This window comes from Pteronotus mesoamericanus, unplaced genomic scaffold, assembly GCF_021234165.1.
Source record: "Pteronotus mesoamericanus isolate MK-2021 breed Mesoamerican mustached bat unplaced genomic scaffold, CSHL_Meso_final contig_101, whole genome shotgun sequence".
In the NCBI taxonomy this organism is placed as follows: Eukaryota; Metazoa; Chordata; class Mammalia; order Chiroptera; family Mormoopidae; genus Pteronotus; species Pteronotus mesoamericanus.
This window is the reverse complement of record NW_026555001.1, coordinates 5,748,597-5,764,213: the sequence shown is the minus strand read 5'-3', so window position 1 is coordinate 5,764,213 and position 15,617 is coordinate 5,748,597. Positions and strand designations below refer to the sequence as shown.

Here is a 15,617-nt window from a genome sequence, read left to right as displayed (position 1 = left end):
ATATTCATTAAGTTGAAAAAAGTTTCTATGTAATTAGGTTCCACATATTCGGACTATCTCATTATTGATAATAATTATGCTATCATTTTTGTTATACAGAATTGTGTACAACAAATAATCCAGGAAAAATGGATGCCTCCACAGCATGAAAATACTTCCCCTGCAACAATAGCCTACAATAAAAGAAGCTACTTGAACACTTTCTGATTGTGTAAGTACAGGGTGTGGTTATGTGACCGATAAGGGGGACACCACATTCTGGCCAAATCACAGCATTTCTTTTCTTTTATGTCTGGATATCAACTTGGTCCCATCTCTACTATAATCTGAGGGTATAATTTCCAACAGAGCTATTTTAAACTCCACTACAATGAAGATTTGGGTTATCACATTAATTTTATTAAGAGGGGACCATATTAAAACAAAAACTCCTTCACTGAGGTTGCACAAACCTTGCTCAATATTGATTTAAGGACTCTCTATCAGTAGGGATCAAGATGATGCCCTGGGATGGTCTGTACCAGACCATTGTTCCTTGCAATCCAATTCTGAAGCAATGTCCCTGAGAGATTGCACTTCAGTTTTTTCAATACCTTCCTTGTCTAAGACATTGTCTGTGATGTATAGCTTCTGTGCATCTCCAATTGCTGGCCACTGATTAGAATCTTCTGAGAACTGCCAATGTGTTAATGGTTACCAGAGTGCCCAGACAGTAGACCTTGAAAAGAGTCATAACAAAAATACCCAAGGGAGAATCAGACTGAACTTAGGGTATCTTAATTCATGGTTGTAATGGTGCTGAGTCTGCTACCACTGGAAGTGTGTTGAAATAATGAACCTACCTGCTTTTATCTATTTTCAAATAGATAATTCAGAATCTTATCTTATGTGACCTAAAGAGACCTTAGCAATTATGGGCAGAGACATGCAGAAGCTACATTTTTTTTCTTTTCTTTTAATGTATTGTCCTGTCACACACACAAAAGCTTAACCATCTTTGAATGTGTTTTAGGATTTTTGAGTGTAGACCAAAATAAACATGTTGTCTACGTAGATATTAAACTTATTTGCCATTTGAAACCTAAGATTTATATAACAAATCCTATGAACTAATTAGATGAGCTGTGATTACTCTCATTTTAAAGACTGAGAAAGAAAGTACAGAGATTTGCCCAGTCCTGGCTATACAGGAGTATCAGGTGTGTTGTTTTAAAATGATACGGAAGGCCAGGCCCACTCACAGAAATTCTATTCCCACAGATCTGAAGTGGGGTACAGGCACTGGTATTTTCTAAGTTCCCCAGGTGCTATTAAGGTTCAGGCTGAGCTAAAAGCCACTGGCCTAAGATCAAATTGCTAATTAGTAGTAAAGGCAAGTGAAAAAAATCTCCTTATGTCTGCCACAATGCTGTTCTATTCCGCTGCTCCTTTGAACATAGATATTTAACAGAATATAAAAATGGGGACTTACCTTGGAAATGTAAGAGACCTAACAAATGTTTGAGGGTCTTTCTGAGCCTCCACAGGGCACATGGGTACTGAAACGGACCTGACAAAGACATATAAGCAGCTTGGAAGACATGGTGAAGAAAGTGAAGTCCCCAACCACAGCGCCTGTGTGTGTCGTGTGGACCATGCAGTCCCCAGCATCTAGAGCAGTTTTTGGTGCGTGATAGATGAATTCATAGAGCACAGAATGTCCCCTGTAGGGGGACTGGCCTATATGGGTAGATGATGGATTTGGGTCATAGGGTAAATTCTTTGGCCCCTGTCCAGTGCAAATTGCAACTTAATAGCAATCATCTCCTTATAGCACAGTGATGGCCCTGGTTAGCAACTGACATTGTCACCATATCCACATCCAAAGTCCTGCCTGGCCACCTGCTCTGCAATGACAGATTGTCTGTGACATTGCAGGAGGCCAGACCACACAGAGATGGCAATCTGAACGAGCCTCAGACTTGCGCTTGTAAGATGACCCTTTGTTGGTTATCTCTGGAATTACTTATAAGATCCTGTTTGGCCCAGTTTGTAAGCATGTCAGAGAATCTCTTATTTCCTGTGAAAAGGGGTTCTCCAGGCATATATTTTATGGGCATTATGCTTGTATTTTCGTTTACTATTTTTTGAAAGTCAAGAAACTTGGGAACTTCCTGCTATGTTTAAAGTCAAAGGTCAAGCAACTCTTATTAAAGACAAAAAGCTGGGCAGAGGAACAAAATTAACACAGTTGACCATAGTCATATTATTCATTTGTTCACTCCTTCCTTCATGTATTCATTCAACAAATATTTATGAGGACCGACTCTGGGCCAGCCTTTTATGAGATCCTGAAGATATAACAGGAAAAACATCAGTAAAAGTTCACGCCCTCATGGGACTTATATTCTATTAGAAAAACAAGAGGCAATAAGAAACATAAACGCATTAACACAATATAGGGTGTCAGATGGAGATACTGCAATGACAGAAATGAAGCACGGCAAATGAAATAGAGATTCAGGAGCAAGTACTAGTTTACATGGTCAGTTTGCAGAGGCCTGAATGAAGTTAGGATTTCTCTGGGACAATGGCCTTTCCTTCTTGGGGGTCCCAAATAGATGAATTTATAGAGCGCAGTGTTTTGTTGTTTGACCCACTTGTTTCTAACATGAATTGAGGTTCCTTTAGGAATGCCCACCGCAAAGCCACTGACCTCCACTCCATATGGTTAGCTGCAGAGGCTTGGCCTCTGCCGCCTCATCCAGGACCATTTCATGTGACATAAACCCCAGAGATCTCCGGAAAGAAAAACTAGCTCCCCTAGGTTGCACATGAAATGGTGGTATTTCTTCTAAGGCAGAGTTGCTGCAGGAATTCAGAGGGCCCTCTTTGGTTTTACTTAAAGAACAGCCTCTTATTAAAGCAACTAGATGGGAAACTACACCAGAGAACCCTCATGACTGAACCTCTTGCCAAAAAGTCAACAGCCCTGGCCAGAGAGAAGGCAATCACATATGTGTAACTTAATGATGGTTCCAGTGCTTTTATCCATGAGTTTGTCAACCTCCTTCTCCTTCTTTTTACATTCTTATCCGATATTATGTAATGCACATAGTATGCTTGCGCACTCACATACACACACACAGTGCATTCATGTACACAACCTTCTTATACAGGCTCACACACTCATCCAAATACATGATTCTTAACTGTAGCTAAAGATCTAATTATGGCAAAATCACCATTTGCTAATGTGCAAATAATGCAGGGAAATAATAGCCAACCTCTTTTTTTTCCTAATTTCATTTAACAGTGATAGTTGTTTATTTGCCTGATCCTACATGTTTGATTTCAAGTCTACTCAGAGACTCATAGGCTACAATAGATTATGGCCCATGCGCTGGTCTCTTTTGAACACTGATAGATTTAAAGCATAAAAAAAAAAAAAGAAAAAAATACCCTAAATTATGTATCTTAAGATTAAGATAAGATTTTTGTTCTTCCTGTTTCATTTGCCAAAAAGCAAGCAAGCAAACAAACAAATGAAAAATTCTGAATTCAGAAATTGCTCAAGGAAAGGTAGATTTGGATGGAAAATTATTCAACACAGTAAAGTGCCTACCTCTCTCATAATAGATGATCAGTAAATATGTGTTGAACAAATTAAGCAAATTAATCGAACATGCCTCATTATAGGGCAATCATTTAAAGGAAGTTTCACAGCAGACTTATTGGTTGAAAGTTTATATCAAGCAGCAAATAGTGAGTGACTACTCCACTCAGAGCCATGAGCTAAATCCTGTACTGATTAAAAAATGAATTAGACATTATCCATGAACTCGTGGAATTGAGTCTCATAGCTAGAATTAGCCTGAAGATTTTTGAGCACTTGAATGCTATAGCCAGATATCTGCTTTATGAAGAAGGTGCAATTTCCAAAGTGTATGAGATATGTTAAAGTGGGCATGGTCAGGGATGAAGAAGAGACCAGGGAGAAGATGATGACAGGTGTCTTGCGAAAGACCCTATAAGAGTACTCTAAACAATGAACAGAGAAGAAAGGGAAGAATATAGCTATTTCTCTTTGGCTCAATTCTTGGCGGAGTGCCAGGAAACCCCTTCTTCCCCCGCCCCCTCCCGGCCTCAGGCCAGTATTTTAAAAAATACTGAGTTTTCATTTTCAGGGGAATCATTCTGGATGGTTTCAATTGGAACACATATGCTTTCTATAAGGCTCTTAGTATTCTAGGGGAATTTTTTTCCTTTAAGAGTGGCAGACTCAAACAGGGTTGGGGTGGGGTGGAGAGGGGGGTAGCGTGCTCCAGCAAACAGGGAGAGTATTTCATCAGCACACTGGCACATGGTGTGATAACAAGGAGTAGCTGACCCTTGGTTGGTTGTATTATTGTGTTTAAATTCTCTACAGACCAGGCACCCACTTATTCTTCACACCTAAATGGGCTTCTCCCATTGTCTGTCCCTGAATGCGCAGCTGCCTTTTAAATAGGTTATAGGAAGTTGAGAATTTCTGATTTTTTTCCCTACAAAATAGAGTTGACTTGCACCTAGAGAGCTTGTGAAAGATTCTTTCCACCTACACCCACCCCACCATACCACTAGTAAATCGCCAGACATTTAAATCCACTACGAAATCCAAATGGAGCCAAGTTTGATGAAGTACAGGCTTTATAAAGAGCCTCTTGCCTCCCTGGACTACAGCTGCTTTTAATATTATTTCAGAAATAATTAGAATCAGTGAAGGAAATCTGAATGTAATGGTAACATTTAATCAAATCTTTTTGTCTTTTGATCACATATATATAGTATATATTTGGAAGAACATTTTGCTAAAAGCAGTCTTATTTGCTGGATAACAAATCAAAGAATAAAATCAATTGGTTTGATTTTTCACATGTATTTCTGCCATCTCTTGTGACACACCCTTAGTCTGACACAAACTAAAGGCTGCGCATTCATCATTATGAGAAATCTAGTGTTAATTTAACATTAACACTACTTGACCTTGTGAGATATATTGTTAAATGGAAAGCATATGCTAGATTTTTAGATGCTTAGCTCTTTGTTTGAAGGTGAAATTGTTATTTTACTTAAATAAATTAAATACATTTTATTGTTAATTTATTAAAATTAAATATATTTAAATAAAAATATCTACATAAATTAAATAAACTTTTATTTATCTGTACCTACTACTGTTAGAAAAATATCTGATGAACTTTCTGGCAAGTTTGGAATCTTCTTTTCTTTATCTGTGAAATAGTGTATCATGATTAGATCAGATATGAGCTTGAATTTTGTGGAAGTGGACTTGAATTTTGGTAGTTACTGATAGCTATATAATCATAGATAAAAATCACTCATTCATTCATTCACTTATTTATTGAGTGTTTTTGAGTAACTATGAAGCAAGCCACTGTGTGAAACAGAAGGGAATCATCAATGAATATATGAACAAAGAGGGCTTTTATCTTGGGGAAGAAAAGAGATACTAATCACATTACATAAGCTTCTAACAGAGGAAGCTGACCTTTTTAAGGAGAGTCTGTAAAGCTCAAAAAGATGACTAGAGACTGGCTAGAAGAGGTGAGTGAGCTTAGTTTAGTTTTGGACAGAAGAAGCTTCAGATGCAAAGGCCCTGGGGTGAGAAGGAGCAATCAAGGAAATGAGAAAAGGTCAGAGGGTGGAAAGCACAGAAAGTGAGAGAGGAGAGGTGTTAGCAGAGGTGGCGAGGTAGACAGAACCATGCAGAACTAACTACAGGGCTTGGCCTTTGGATCGTTCTTCAAGATTAAGATAATTTACCAATTTCATTAAAGACTTGCCTTAGTTTTCCTATGGAAAACTTTAGCCTTGCATAAGTAAATTCTTCTTCACTTTTCCTGCTTTCCTTGCCTACACATGATTTACCAGAACTCTAAATTTGGAGCTAAGGGGGAGACTCAGCAACTGGAAAATTGCAAACAAATTAAGTCATTCATATTTTCTAGATGTGATTTTACTTATTACCGTTGTGCCTTATCAGGAGTCTCCTCTGTGGTTATCAGTAATCACCACAATGACCACAATTCTCCACCACTGTGCTTTTCCGATTATATGGTGGAACCTTGTTCTTTTTATGCCCACATATCTCCTAGACACGGCCTTCTAAATAACTCTCTTATAGATAAGAAGTATTTCTAGCCCAAGTGAACCAAAAAGAAAAAAAAATGCACTGGATAAATTCTCGAATGGAGGCAATGCATTTTATAACTTTAAGATTCCCACGTTGCTATCTTTTTATTTGAAGTTAAAATTTCTGCTTTGTGGTATATAAACAAATCAGCAACCATACTGTGTGCTACCCACTCTGTTAGGAGTTGTGGAAGGACAATACTCATCTGGCTCCTCTGCTAAGGTAAAGAGAAGAGGCTCCCAAAAGAATTGCTTTAAAGACTGTGAGAAGGAGAGATTGGCATCAGATTTTCCAGCATAGCCTTCAGTTGACTTCTGCATCATGTATTTGTGGAGTAGGGGAAAGACCGTTGAGGACAGATGGCGAGGGGTAATCTCAGATGTGGGGTTGCAGTGGAAACAAGATGAAGCCTGCAGAGCTGCCAAGGACTCCACCACAGGACATCAGGAGGATTTTATGTAAGATCACAGTTGGGGGTTATCCTAAAATAAGAGTCTAATCACGCAGAAGTTCCCCAATGCCCGGAGGAGGTGCTGAATGAAGGGTCCCTCTCTGCTGGGGATTGTAGAAGACTTTACCCAACCACACAGAGCGTATAACCAATGAGATCATTCAGCAGCAGAGACCAACCTGAAGAAGTTGTGACCTTGTTGCAGAGGTACCCCCCACCCCTTGCTGGCACACTACAGGAGTACAGCACAAGGAGGATGTGCAGAGGGTTGACAATATCCCCTTCTTCCCGAAGTCTTTCAAGCAGTGATTCTCAGTGGGAGTGGTACTGCTTCTTATTATGGGCAACTGGAAATTCATGGAGGGTATTTCTCCACAATAATATGAGAGTTGCTATAGATACTTATTTGACAAGGACCAGGGATACAACACATCTTGTCCTGTGTTTTATAGTCCTTTATTCCTTGTAACATTCAAATGTTCTATAGGACACTCATGTAGGCGCCACACTTATTTTCCAAGCCCAGAACCTCACTCTGGTTTTTGTATAATAACCAAGTTTTTTTGTTTTTGTTTTTTGGAGTTTTTTGTTTTTGTTTTTGTTTTTTGCTTGTTTTAACTTACACTGACTTTCCTAGGAATGTAATTACTGGATATATTGAGAAAAGATCATGCTTTGTTTTATTTGGAATTTAACAAGAGCAGTTCATTATTTTAGAAAATCACTTCACTGAGGGCAAATGTTGTTTGTTAATCAACATTTGCAGCTGTTGCCCTTGAGGCGGGACAAGCATGTGACTGCTCCGTCATATCTTCTAGAGCGATCATACCTGAATTTCATAAAATGAACAATGTATTGGTTTATTATAAAATTTTGGCATTTATTCTTTTTTTTGTATTACAGTTGGAGCATTATATAGAACTTCAAAAAACATTCATGAAATATGTTGTAGTACAATTAATTATTTCAGAATAATGAAGAGGTTGCTACAGAGAACATTTTGATAGTTGCCTGGTGGGAGCTGGGGGTGGGCGGAAAGGAGAAGGGATTAAGGAAGTACAAATAGGTAGTTACAGAACAACCCCGGGATGTAGAGTACAGCATCAGAAGTAGAGTAGCCAACGAACATACATGCATGACCCATGGACATGGGCAAAGGTGGGAATTGCCTGAGGGAGTCGAGGGGGCTGGGCAAAGGGGAGAAAATTGGAACAACTGTAATGGCATAATCAATAAAATATAATTTAAAAATAAAAATAATAAAGAATGCCTCTTTTAAATCTAAAAAAAATTTTTTAAAAGGTTGCTACAGCATTTTGTTACAAAAGGGAGAAACTGGATCTGAAGAAATCGACAACCTCTCCAAGTCTGTAACTTCTCAAGACTTGCAAATGTTCTCTGCTGTGGCAAAGGAAGGATTTGGGGGAGAAATCTGAATGGATTATGAGACCACAATTGAACAACAAATAGAAATGAGTCAATTACAAAAATGAGGCTCTTTCAATAACTTCAATGGACTGAAAAATTTCTGGACTGATATGACCCTCAGGGAGCTTCTTCAGGAAAGGAGTTTCTCCAGACCTCCACTGGGGACCATCATTGGAAAGTGACATAGGGTTCTCCCAGCAGCTTTTATATCCAATTGGATGGCCAGCTAACTGTCATATGCCTGAAGAGTGGAAAGAATGACTAGTTGCTGGTAATCTCACCACCACTCTGAGCCTTGCTTCCCTGACAGATTGAGGATGCTTATAATTTCTCTGCTTTTTTCAGTATTATCATGAGAATCATTTAGTGCCATAAGTATAAAGTCTTCTGTGATGAAAGGAAATATGATGCTGTACCTTCTTGCAGCCCACAGTACTCAGACACAAGCTGTGCATATAAGAATACCTAATAGTTCATGTTGGTTAGTTGAATGTATGCCCCTCTCCCTCCCTATAAGGAGCATAGATAGGGAAATTTTGACTTGCTCTCTAAATTTCCGATGGATAATGCTTAATTGCTTAATTTCTTTATTCCTGTGTATGATATACTTGAAAACACTATTTATTTATGATTACTTGACATCATTAACTCATTAATACATGGCCCGAGAGCATTAAATATAAGTGTCTAGATATCAGGGCTAGTGAATCATATATTTTGTGAGAACTAGCGATCTAAGAAATGAAATATGCAGAGAAAGAAAGAAGCTGGATATGTATTTTAAAAGACGAGTTAATTTGAGAGTAAAATCTCACCTGGTACACATGAGGGAAGCAGTTAATTAAATTCTTTGAAAGGAGCGGACTGGACCCCCGAGGCTGGCAGAGCTGATTAGAACAGCAATTTTTCGACCAGTGTGCCGCAGGAATTTTTAAAACATGTAACCCCTGACTATTTAGTTAGGGGCACTGACCTCCTTTCCCTTAGATTGTCGAATTAAAAGAAAATGACAACAGCCAACACAATAGCTGTCCAGTATGAATGAATCCAAGTTATAACTATTTTATTTGTCAGAATGGCAAAAAATACACATATTTTGGTATGCCACAGAAATAGTAATTAGTTTGTGTCTGCCATGAGATTAAAAATGTTGAAAGTGGTTGGATTAAAACACAGCGTTTGCTGTGACCTGTAGGGTACCTCACCCTCAGGCGGGTTGTTCAGTTTCAGATTTTTCCCTGGCCAAAGGCTCCATAGTCAACCCCAAGCTGCCCATTTTGAGAATGTCTCCTTACGCACAGATCTGCGAGTGTAATAGGGGACTGATGCAGTTCCAATCTCTCTAGTAAAGAAACAACTCCAAGTGAAAGGATTTGCCCTGCAAAGCGTCACCCTGTAGATGACACAGTAAGCAAAGGCCAGCAGGGTCATGGTCAGAGTTGCTTCTGAAGAGGGTGTGATGGTCTCCTAGGTGCGAGTGGAAGGAGGCCAAAAGTCCATGCTGTGTCCTTCACTTCTCTGAATCATCTTTGTCCTCTCGATTAAAAACCTTTGTAACTGCTGTCTTGGTCTCCTTTTGTCTTTTTGACAGAATAATACTTTGGTAACTTTTGCTCCTTTAAGAGACAATTTCTTCCTTAGTTAAAGGTCATACAATGTATCTTTGCATTTGACATTCACACAAAAACTTCTGGCCTTGTTATTCCTTTCAGAATGTTGTTCCCTTTAATTAATTCCTGATTAATTTCTGCCTTTTCCCAAAGGAAAAAACAATGATGATTTTTTGTGACACTTTGAATTCACTAGTGTGTTCACCATTTTTATCTATTACACTCATGATACTAAACTTCTATGGCTATTACCTTCGTAATCTTTACAAGTAATTTTTGATAACAAAATGGGAATAAAGACTTTTTCACCCATCACCATATGGTTGTGCAAATATAAGTTTAATTACTGTTCTATGGCAATAACTTTAAGCAAATGATTTCCGCTTTGTAGACCTCAGGTTGATTACTTTTAAATTGGGAGTGCAGAGGTGACTTCTGTCTTTTTCCCCCATGAAAACATGGATAGTTCATGATATACAGTCTCAGTGCTAGCTTTTGGTTTCGAAGCTCACTGGACTTCATGTGGTCTACATTGTATGTTCTGAGAGAGGTAATTAGAATGCCCCTTCACGGTGTCGAATTCTCTTTATCTTGCTCACAATATACTCATTCCTTTCCTCTGGAAAGATAACTTTGAAATAGTACTAACTTTAGTGTCCTTTACTTATTTAAAAATAAGTGGTATTTTGTGTATTCCCAGTGTGCATAAATGTGTTGTATAATAATCAATGTTGCAGTACTTTCTTCACTTTTTATTATAGTGAATTTCAAACATAACACAAAAGTAGAGGGAGAGCTAGAATGAGTGTCTATGCACCCATTTTTAGGCTTCACCAGTTGACAACAAATAGTCAGCTTCATGGCATCTGGCGCTCACCTCCACCTTTCAGTTTCGGTTATTTTAAAGCCACTTTTGGATATCACATCATTTCATTAGTAAATACTTGAATGGATATTTCTAAAAGAGAGCTCTGTTTTTCTTGACTGCAACAACATTATCATGTTTAGAAAACTAGATATAATCACTTTGTTTAATTAAATATCCAGCATAGAAAGTTCTCCGATTCTCTCATTAACATTCTGTTTGCAGTGAGTATGTGAGAATAGTGATCTAAACAACATTAAAACATTATATATGTCTGAATTGTCTTCAAGGCCCTCTTTATAAATTCCCTCTCTCACTTAATTCTTGCAATTTAATGCCCCTAAAAATTCAAGTGTTTTTTTTCTGTCAAGTTTCACACATTCTGCAGTTTGCTGATTGCATTGCTATGGCACCTTTATATGAATTTCTGTCCGCTGTCTTTTTGAAACACTTAGATGCTTAGCTGGCATGACTGTGTCATGGGGACTGTTTTGTATATATCTTCCAATCTGTCATTTTAAAAAATACTTTATTTACTGTTTTATTGAGAGAGAGGGAGAGAGAGACAGGGAGAGAGCGATTTGTTATTCCATTTATTTATGCATTCATTGGTTTCTTTCTGTGTGTGTCCTGACTGGAAATTGAACATGCAACCTTCGCACATCAGGACAATGATCTCACCAACTGAGCTACCTGGCCAGGGCCATTTTATCATATTAAGAAGTAAATAATGTCTGGCTGCCCTCTTTTTTTGTGTTGTTAAACTCTCTAATGTGCTCAGGTATCATCAGCTTGATTCATTAACGTTCTTCAACTAGTGTGTTCAGCAGCAGTTGATTATTATTGTCCAGAATCTTTATTTCACTGGAGATTTCAAATTGGTAATATTTTATGTATCATTACTTCAAAATTTACTAATTGGAATTCATTGTTTATAATAGGAAAATTTATTGTTTGTAATAACAAAAAGTTATTGCAAACAGTCTAAATGTCTAACAACAATAGGGTGTCTGACACATGATGAAACTCATGGGCAGGCATTAAAAATGGAATTATAGATCCATGTTGACATGAACAGAATGATGTATAGGTCAACATAGAATATAAATCTATGCTGACATGAACATATATTGTGTTAAAGGCAGGCTACAAAATATAATGTATAGTTGGATACTATATTTATAAAAAGAATAATTTTATATGAAGAGGTAAAGATATATAGGTATATGCATACAAAACTTTTGAAAGCCTGTCCTTTCAAATGTAATGTATTTATAAATATCTGGATGGTTGGGTTTGAGTAATTTTCTCTTTTCACTTTATTTACTTTCATTAATGCATGAATATTTTTCAAAGTTAACAATCAAAAGTAAATAAAATTGAAATTTTACATTTTTATATTTAAAGCAGCATTTCAACCAACACTAAAAAACATTTACTTGCAAAACCCCAATAAATCAGTTTTTAATTTGTAAATAAACAAGATCCCTGTTCATTGTCATTCAAACCTAATGTGTACCACTGTTTCTTCTTCCCTTAAGTCTCATGGTACAGATTACAGATAAGTAGTTTGCTGTTACTATGATTTCTACCAGCTAGCTTAGAAAATTTTTGGCCTAGACTTGATGCTTCTTATCATCTGTGAATTTGCCGCTTTTATCCTGAACCAGCTGCTGGAAAGGTTTAGTTTCTCAAACAGATACCTTTGCCACTCCTAATGTTCCATGGCTGCTGGAGGCTCTATACACATTATGCTATTTAATCTTCAGAACCATCCTCTGATACGAGTATTGATAACCTTATTTTACAGATGGGAGAAAGGCCCATATTCACAGCTAATAAACCCGTACACTGGACTTGGACCCAACATTTTTTGCTCTAAAGTTCATTGCTTGCCTGCTTGACCACTGCATTTCTAGATCAGTCTCATTCACTTCTTTTCTACCCGGAGAGCCTTGTCTGCCAAGTCTTAACCGCACAGAGACTGTCTCACTTAGTTCTCTGCCACCGCATTTCTTTTGGAATAGATTACCTTATCTGTCAATGTCTAAACTCTCACGGCACCAGCACAATTTCAGCTCCTGTAAACATCCCCCATCACCCAAGGTACTGAGATAGTAATAAATTGTGAGCTAAGCTCACTGAACTGCTATTACTGCCTAAAAACAATGTTTCTCCATCAGTCACATAGAGGAAGCACACCCTTCATTAAAATAAGAAGTTACTGACCTCAGGCATCTGTCTGGAAATACCTTATTCATACCCCACCAAGGCAATAAAGTTGACAGGAAATCTGGCAAGATTATTGCAATTGCAAGATGTTGAAACTATTTTTTTGAAATTATAAGTAGTGAAAATCTCAGATAACTTTGGCAAGATCAGGCAAGACTCATTTTTTAATCAAAACTTTTTAAGACAAAACTTTAATATCCATGTTTCTTTTACATGCTGGTAAATCTCAAAAAAAAAAAGCAACCATAAAGAATATTTATCCAGCTACAATGCATTATCTAATAGGTGAAAAGGGCAGAGCATCAAGTATATAGGAGAGAAAGGAATGGACTGAGACTGACTTAACAAATATGACCTATATGTAAACCAGGGCATTATAAACATATGGGCACAAAAGCAGAGGAATTGAAATGGTGTGGAAAGCCAAGTGTTGTCACTGGTGACATTCTGACTTGCATATGATAAAGAGATATTCATTTTACATGACAACCCTGCAGTAAACTTATACTTGCGTGTTGTGGTGTAAAAAACTGTAAGACCTTAAATTGGGAGATCTGGATGCGAGCCTGACAACATCTATCAAAGTAACTCTTAATCTCTGTGAGGCTCATAACATCTCCCCCTTTATAAAATGGTAATGAAGCATTCCATTCACCTACCCCATGGAGCTGAGAGATTGCAGAAGCGCATGCATGAGAAAGTACTTGGTAAAACATAAAGCACTATCAGTATAAGGCTGAGTTATTCGCCAATTACACAATCCTAACTGTGGTTACCCAACACTCCTATTGGCCGTTTCAAAGATGTATAGCTCTCCAACGCATGGTTTGTGAATGCTACAATGTACCATTCTTGTTCTAGATGCCATGGGTAGAGCAGTAAACACAATAAAACTTCCTGCCCTCCTGGAGTTTATATAGTCCATCAGCAGAGACTAAAATTATAGACTAAGAAATTTGTGAGGGATATTAATTTTTCCAACTCAGCAAGTTGGAAAAATTTCTGTATACCTACCATGTGCCAAGCACAATGGTGGAATAGAATATACACACTACCTGTTGTTGTGGGGCTTATGACTGAGAAGGCAGACTTGAGTCTGCCGAGTTTAAGGTGAACTATAACAGCATAATACAGCTAAGATAATGCATAGAGGAGATACACGGATCCAATTTGGGAGTCAGAAAAGCATCCTGAAGGAAGTACCACTCACTCCAGAACGCAGAAGACAGAACACAGAATGGGGGGCCGGGTGTGTGGATAATTTTCCCATTCTACTCTGCATTTTAGAGTATAGTGGTCCTGTCCGAGGGTGAGACCTGGGAGACAAGGGATCTAGAAATCATGCCACATGGCAAATAATGAAAGAGCTGAAGCTATCTAGCCTAGAATATTCAATACAAACATAATTACCTAATTATAAATAAGTTACATTTATTTGATGTTATTCCAGGTAGCAAATTTCAATCGATGGACAAGTATAAATCTTCCTAAAATTCTTACTCCCACCTTCTCTACTTTCTCTGCAGGTATTCTTCCCTCAATATTTAACTAACATCCCCTAACCTCTATTCCAACGTGCCTTACTCCTCTTCCCTGCTTTTCTTCACAGCACACAACACTTTTAGATACATATACTTTCAATTAGTTATTATTTATGAATCTGCCTGGTCTCAAAATAGTATGTCATGTGAAGGCAGGGATTTTATATGTTTTGTTCATTGATGTATTTCAGGTTCCTAGAAGAATGTCTTCTAGGCCATAAATATTTATTGAATAAATGAGCAAGAGTTGTCCAGAATATAAAATAGGTTGCCTCATCCTGCAGTTTGTTTCTATTATAGAAGAGTAATGAGTTTGTTTATTAGAGTAATAATGCAATGTTTTAAGAGTAGAACTGAATGGACCTTTGATTTTTTTCTGATAAAACTATATAGACATCTAATGGCAGGAAACTCACTACCTCAAATAAGATGTACAGACAACTCTAATCTTCAGTATTCTTACATTGAATCAAATCTTGCAACTCTGAAAACTCTAGTATTTCTAATTCTAATATGAATTACTATTCAGTATAGATGTAGACATAAACCTGGTTAGGATTGAAAACATGCCAAAAATATAACTTTCACAGTTATAGTGGTCACATAAAAATAATTGATATTATTTAGGACATTCCACTTAAAATAATCCCCCCTGCTGTCCTTTCTGTGGTGCAAACGATGAGGCTGGATCTCTTAACAGACTGTCTCCCTACAAGTCTGGTTTTCATTGACTCCCATTACCCTTTGTCAGGACAACTGTTCTCCAGAAACCTGACTTGAAATATGGCATCCTGGCTGGGGAAGCAATGTTATCAGAAAAGGATACGCTTAGGACCAACAGATTTTCTTTTCCTTAATTACTGATCTTCATAATATAAAGTCTCTATTTCCTTCTTTTGGGTATATAAATAATGTGTACAAAGTTGTCTTATCACGTAGTTACTGAATAGAGTATCAGAAGGGGAAATTTACTTCTGAAGAAAACAGGTTTTATTTTCAGAAAAGGATTCTGTCTCGATGGTAAGATTTAATTTATCTTTCATTATCTAATTACATTGAAATCCCAATACTTTTACAGTTTTAATGTTGGCTCCCTTTTTTTCTTCCACAGTTTCTGCTAATATTTTGTTTTATTTTCAGTAATGACTATAATGGTAGCTAATATTTCTATATTAACAATAATAGTAGCTAACATTTATAAATTATCCTTAGCACTGTTCTGGATATTTTATACGTATGAAATTATTTAACCTTTTTACCAGCCCTTTGATTTAGGCAATAATAGTATCCATCCTTTATATTTAAAGAAACAGAA

The 15,617-nt window shown here is 37.3% G+C and overlaps 1 protein-coding gene across 1 annotated transcript in view; it reads right to left on the bottom strand.

Annotated features, from left to right (window-relative positions):
• Positions 1-15,617, bottom strand: part of SLC8A1 (solute carrier family 8 member A1) — a 311,840-nt gene that overhangs the window by 295,364 nt on the left and 859 nt on the right. The window lies entirely within an intron of this gene.